The sequence below is a fragment of the Spermophilus citellus genome (genome assembly GCF_964194105.1).
Source record: "Spermophilus citellus genome assembly, chromosome: 6".
In the NCBI taxonomy this organism is placed as follows: domain Eukaryota; kingdom Metazoa; phylum Chordata; class Mammalia; order Rodentia; family Sciuridae; genus Spermophilus; species Spermophilus citellus.
The window spans coordinates 163749439-163756113 of NC_138187.1; positions in this window are offsets into that span (position 1 = coordinate 163749439).

The following is a 6675-nucleotide window of genomic DNA, read 5'->3' on the forward strand; positions in this document are numbered from 1 at the left end:
TTCTCCCTTCGTGCTTCTCTGCAGGGATTCCAATTAGACTTCCTTTTTTCCTTTTGCTATATTCTAGGTACTTTCTTTAAAATCAACTTCCAAGGCAGTGATTTTCTTTTCAGATATAAATTTTCATTGAGGGTTTTGTCACTTCAAGAACAATTGTATGTATTTTGTTTCTAGAAGTTCCTTTGTTTCTTCATTCTTGCTTAAGCAGTCACAGCTTGCTCTTTGTGGACTGTGCGGACACTTCATACCTGAAGTCCCAGCGCGACAGTCCTCTGGGGCAACTGCTGTTTGTGGACACTGCTCTTGGGATCTCCACCTTCTGTCACACTTCCCAGGCTTAACAAGCTTACTGTTTTGATGCTGATCTCCAGGAATCCTAGAGACCAAGGGAGGAAATATTCCTTTAGAGGACTGTTGCCCATTTTTGACAGTGTCCAGAGCAGGTCACCAGCCTGGCACCATTTTCAGCCCGAGAGGGCAAAGACTCAGGCTCCAGCTCCCCGATCTTTGTCTGTCATACCTCTCCTTCAGACAGAGTCAAGGATTCTAGTTTTATCTAGTTCTGGGGACTGAACTCAGGGGTGTTTTACCACTGAGCTACATACCCAGACCTTTTACATTTGAGACAGGGTTGCCCAGGCTGGCCTACAACTTGTGACCCTCCTGTCAAAGCCTCCAGAGTCACTGGGTGGGGTGGGTCCTGGGGTTGAACCTAGGGCCTTTTACAGGCTAGGCAAGCGCTCTACCCTGAGTTATCTCCCCAGCCCCAGAATGCCATTTTTTAAATATATATTATTTATTTATTTGTTCTAATTAGGTATGTATGACAGCAGAATGCATTTCGATTCTCTGTACACAAATGGAGCATAACTTTTCATTTCTCTGGTTGGACACAATGTAGTGTCATACCATATGTGCAGTTATACATGTACCTAGGGTAATGAAGTCCATCTCATTCCACCACCTTTCCTGGCCCCATGCCCCCTCTCCTTCCCTCCCTCCCCTTTGCCCAGTTGAAGTTCCTCCATTCTTCCTATGCCCAGCCCCCATTATGAATCAGCATCCATTATCAGAGAGAGAACATTGGGCCTTTGGGTTTTTGGGATTGGCTTACTTCGCTTAGCATGATATTCTCCAATTCCATCCATTTACCTGAAAATGCCATGATTTTCTTTTAATGCTGAGTAATATTAATATTCCATTGTGTATATGTACCACAGTTTCTTTATTCACTAGAATGTTATTTTTAAGTACACTTCAACACTAATAATTTAGACTGGGAACTGAACTGGTTTAAATAGTCAAGGCCCATATAGTAAATATTCAGGTTTCACAGGACATAAAATTGTCATTACTCAATTCTGCTGTTATAGTGTAAAATCAACCATGGATTATACTTAAACAAATGGTGTGGCTATATCTCCATTAAACTGTTGGCAAAACATGGGGCAGGTCAGCTTTGGCCAGAGGTTCATGGCTTGCCAATCTGTGAGTTAGACAGCATGTTTTACCAATTAACTTACCAATTAACTTCTTGTATTTTATTCATTTTTCTTCTGAAGAACATCCTCTAGCAACTCTTTGAGAAAAGAGCCTGTAAGTGATAAGCTTTAAATGTTTTTATGGTCATGTGCTACAAAAATGGCATTTCGGTCAATGATGGACCACGTACATGATGATATGATAGTAGCCTCAGATTAACTAGTGGCATAACCAACTTCACGTAAGCATACTCTACGATGTTCACACAGGGACAAAACTGTGTACTGACACTTTCCTTTAAGTGGAAAGACAACCCCAAAATGGCAGAAAATATTCACACATCATTTATCTGCCAAGAGTCAGATTCCGTACAGAACTCTCAATGGTGAAAGCAGCAGCAACGTCTCCACAGCATGACAGAGCAAGTGCTGGTGTGCCAGTGGCACTGAGTTACCCACCAGGTCCAGCCACGCTCACAGCAGGTTTCAACAGATAAAAGAGCCATGTTTTGGAAGATGATGCCATCTAGGATTTTCATAGCTAGAGAATTCAAGGCCTGGTTTCAAAGAACAGACTGACTCTTTTAAGTTAGGAGATAGTGTTGCTGATGACAAGTTGAAGCCAGTACTCACTGAAAATCCTAGGCCCTTAATCCTCCTCTGCCTGTGCCCCATGAATGGGACAACACTGGGATGACAGTACATCTGTTTACAACATGGTTTACTCAACACTTCAAGATCTACTGCTCAGGAGGAAAAAATTCCTGACAATGCACCTGGTCATGCAAGACCCCTGAGAGGTTCAAGACTAATGCTGTTTTGATGCCTACTAACACCACATCTGCTCTACAGCCCATGGGTCAGAGTAACTTTTACTTTCAAGTCTTAGGAAGTCCCTTTTATAAGGTTATAGCTGCCACACAAAGTGATTCCTCTGATGGAAAATCTTCTGGGAAGGATTCACTATTCTAGATGACCCTAAAATACCAACACCCAGGAAGTTTGGAAGGAGTTGGTTGCAACCCTTGTGGTTGACTTTCAGGGTCTCAAGACTTCAGTGAGGAAGTAACCTGATGTGGCAAAAACAGCAAAAGAACTAGAATCAGAAGTGGAGCCTGAATATGTGACATAATTCTACAATTTCATGATAAAATTTTAATGGACGAGGGGTTGCTTCTTAAGAGCAAAGACAGTGTTTCTTGAGATGGAATCTACTCCTGAAGATACCGGGAAACACCACTGAGATAACCAAAGACTAAGAATATCAACTTAGTGGATAAGGCGGTGGCAGTGTTTCAGAGGATCAACTCCACTTATGAAAGGAGTTCTACTGTGTTAGAATCTGAATCCAAAATGTCCCCCAAAAGCTGATGTGTTGAAGGCTTGGTCCCACTGCAGCAGTGTTCAGAGGTGGGGTCTCTGAAGTTGACTGTATCACGAAGGCTTTGGCCTCATGAATGAATTGTTTCCACTATAGCTTGATGGCCTGCTGGGTGGTGGTACAACCATAAGAGGTGGGCCTAGTTGGAGGTAGTAGATCATTTGGGGCATGCCTTTGAATGAAATATCCTGGTTTTGGCCCCCTTTGCTTCCTGGCTGCCATAAAATAAGCAGCTGCACTCCAGCACATGCTCCCTGCCACAATGTTCTGCCTCACCACAGTCCCCACAGAAAAATGGCCTGAAACCTATGAAACTATGATCCAAAATAACCTTTCCTTCTTTGATCTTCTCAGGTACTTTGTCACAGTGACAGAAAGTGAACACGGTGGGTAAAGGCGTAACAGCATCCCATGAGAGTTCTTTCATGAAAGGACCAACTGATGTGCCAAATTTTAAAGAAATTGCTATATCCAACTTAACCTTCAGCAGTCATCGCACTCATCAATCAGCAGCCGTCAACATCGAGGCAAGACCCTCCACTAGCAAAAGACAGACTCCCTGAAAGCTCTGATGATACTGGCATTTTTTAAAATATTTATTTATTTTTTTAGTTCTCAGCGGACACAACATCTTTGTTTGTATGTGGTTCTGAGGATCGAACCCAGGCTGCACGCAAGACAAGCGAGCTCACAACCGCTTGAGCCCCATCCCCAGCCCAATACTGGCATTTTTAAGTAATCAAGTATTTTTAAATTCAGGCATGTAGTTTTTTTTTTTTTAAACACCCAATGCTATCACACATTTAGTCTAGTATAAGCGTAAGTTTATATGGACTGGGAAACCAAAGTCCATGTAATTTGCAATATGGCCACATATTTACTTTATGCAGTGATCTAGAACCAAACATACAACATCTCTAAAGTTTGCCTGCAGACTTCTAACTTCCTTAAACTTCTGAAGATATTACTGCTTTGTCTTCTTACAACCAGTTTGGCTGACAAGAATCCTGAGGTCAATCTGATTATCAACTGCCTTTTGTAGGCAATTTACTCCCGTCTCTAATAATTCTCAAGGATCTTCTCCTGAAGATCTTCTTTATCCTGAAAGAGATAAAGCTACAGACAGCAGGTCCTTGTTATGGTTTTTCTCTTACTTATGCCACTTGGCTCTCAGCAGGCCCTTTCTACGAGGAATTTCTCAATCTACTTTGTTCCTCAGTGTGGGCTGTACTGACATATGTATTATTTTCAGTTATTTTGGGAGAGGAAAAGTAGACAGTGCTTGTGACTTTTTTCATTTTTGGGGGGTGGGTGGGAAGGTTATTGGGAATTGAACCCCAGGGTGTTCTACCACTGAACTAAATTCTCCAGACCTTTAAAACTTTTTATTTTGATACAAGTCTCAAAAGGCTGCTCAGGCTGAACTGGAACTTGTGCTCCTCCTTCTGCAGCCTACTGAGTGGCTGGGATTACAGGAATGCAGCAGCACCCAGCTTTAGTACTCTACCTTGAAACCTGTTTCCTGGTTTTGTTTTATCAGCACAAAAGCAAACAGTTTGGCTTGATGTACTTTTTCTCTTTCACCTCTCCTGCACAAGCATCCAGGTTTCAATCAGGGAAAAATTCTTAAAATTCTTCAAATGTTCTACTACTTCATTTCAAATACATATTTTAACAAGTGCTATTCTTTAAATTCCCCTCTCCTCACTTCGTCTATTCTGAAACTTTCTCACTCTTTTAATTTTAATCTCTCTATAAAATTGCTCCAGATCAACCTGGGATTCTGTCCATCACAAATGGGGAATCTTTCTCTGTCCCAGTACTCTTGACTTCCACATAGCACCTTTCCTGAGCATTCACATACTTTACAACTCACTAAGAATACAACGACGTGGTTTCAGTACAATGGCAAGGTTTTAGAACATCATTGTTATTTAATTCCAGAACATTACCACCATACTCCAAAGAAACTCTGTATCCAGTCACTCCTTATCACCCCCTGGCAACCACAAATCTAGTCTTCATGGATTTGTCCTTTCTGGAAAATTCCTATGTACACAGAATCATACAGTATGTGGTCATGTGTGTCTGGCTTCTTTCACTTATCATAATGTCTCCAAGGTTCATCCACGTTGTACATGTAGCACTCCATTTTCACAGCTGAATGATGATTCCCTTGTATAAATATACCACATTTTCTTTACCAATCTATCAGTTAATGGGCACTGGGGTCATATCCATTTGGGGGCTATCATGTCCAAGGTTCTGCAGGAAAACATTTTCAGTTCTCCTGGGTATAAACCTAGGAATGGACTTGCTGAATGATATGGTTACTGCATGTTTAAATTTTTTGAGGAACTGCCAAATTGGTTTCCATAGCAACAGTATCATTTTTTACATTCCTATCAGCAATATTTGAGGATTCAAATTTCTCCACATTCTTATTTTCCATTTTTTGATGATACCATCCCAGTAGTATCCTTGTAATTTGTGTTAAGCATATTTTAAATTTTTTTCATGGTACATAATAATGCATCATAGTGGGATTTGCACACGTGCATAACATAATTTGGTCAATTTCACTCCCCAGTTCCTCCTCTCCTTCCTTTTCAGATCCCCTTCCTCTACCCAACTCTTCTCCCTTCTACTTTCATGAGATCCCTTTTTATCCTTTTTTCTCTCTACAAATGAAAGAAAACAATGGCTAGGGGGCTGAATTATGTTAGACCTTCCTTCCTCTTCCTCAGGAAACCCAATTATTATTATGCTGATTTTTAACAGATAAAATGATTCCAAAGTTTGAATATGAAGTTTTTAGAGAAAAAAACACCCTGTTATTAGAAACACAGTCTACTGTTTCTTATTCAAACCTCTGGTATTAGACATGGGGGTGGGGAAAGGGAGTTAGAGGGCAGGATGGTATGTCAGGGGCATGGTATCTGGAATCAGAATGACCCGGTTAGGAACAACATTTCATTTCCTAAACAGGTGTGCAACTTGAGGGATGCTGATAGTGCTATTGTTTTGTATCTCCCTGAGAGTGGTTGATAAGGATTTCACAAGATGATAAACATAAAACATCCACTAACTCGGTACTCAATAGTTAGTAAAGGAGAATTATATGTATAAAGAAAAACATTTTCCCTTCAGAGTCTCATGACACACCTTAAGTGATTCTGTGTAATCAGAGGGACCAAGGTCTCAGGTTGGACAGTCCTAAGTAAGAATGCTGTTTCTGCCTATGTTAAGCATAGTCTTGGCTCTGGTTCCAAAGGAAACAAAATTCTGTGTTCCTCCTCTGGGACTACTTAATACTCCACACTAGGTTAAGAACATCAGCCAGTGGGGGTCAGTCACTGGGTAGACACCTGATACAGTATGATATTTCCTTGAGTTCTGTGGCCCCAAATCCTAGAATTCAGTCATTATCCAGCCAGGTGATTAACTTACATAATTTTTCTCCTTTTGAATTCTCATCTTCAAATGACTCCTTTTGCCAGAGGTAAGCTTATTTCAAAAACTTTTTAAAGTAGCACAACTTTATTTTTTGTTAAAGGGTAAATTTCTTAGGTATCTGCAATGCAAATAGCCTCAAGATCTCCAGTATAAGGTTCTTATATTTCATAATAGGAAGAAACAGATTAATACTCAAAATACTTTTATTGCAGGGGAGAGAATTACAGTCCCTAAAGCACAGTTCTTATAGAATACTGAACTTCAACGGCATGCCCACCACACCATCAGAAAACAGAATAAGCTTCAAAAGGAAAAAAGCAGGAATGCCAAGATCTTCTCCAACCACAATTATTTTTA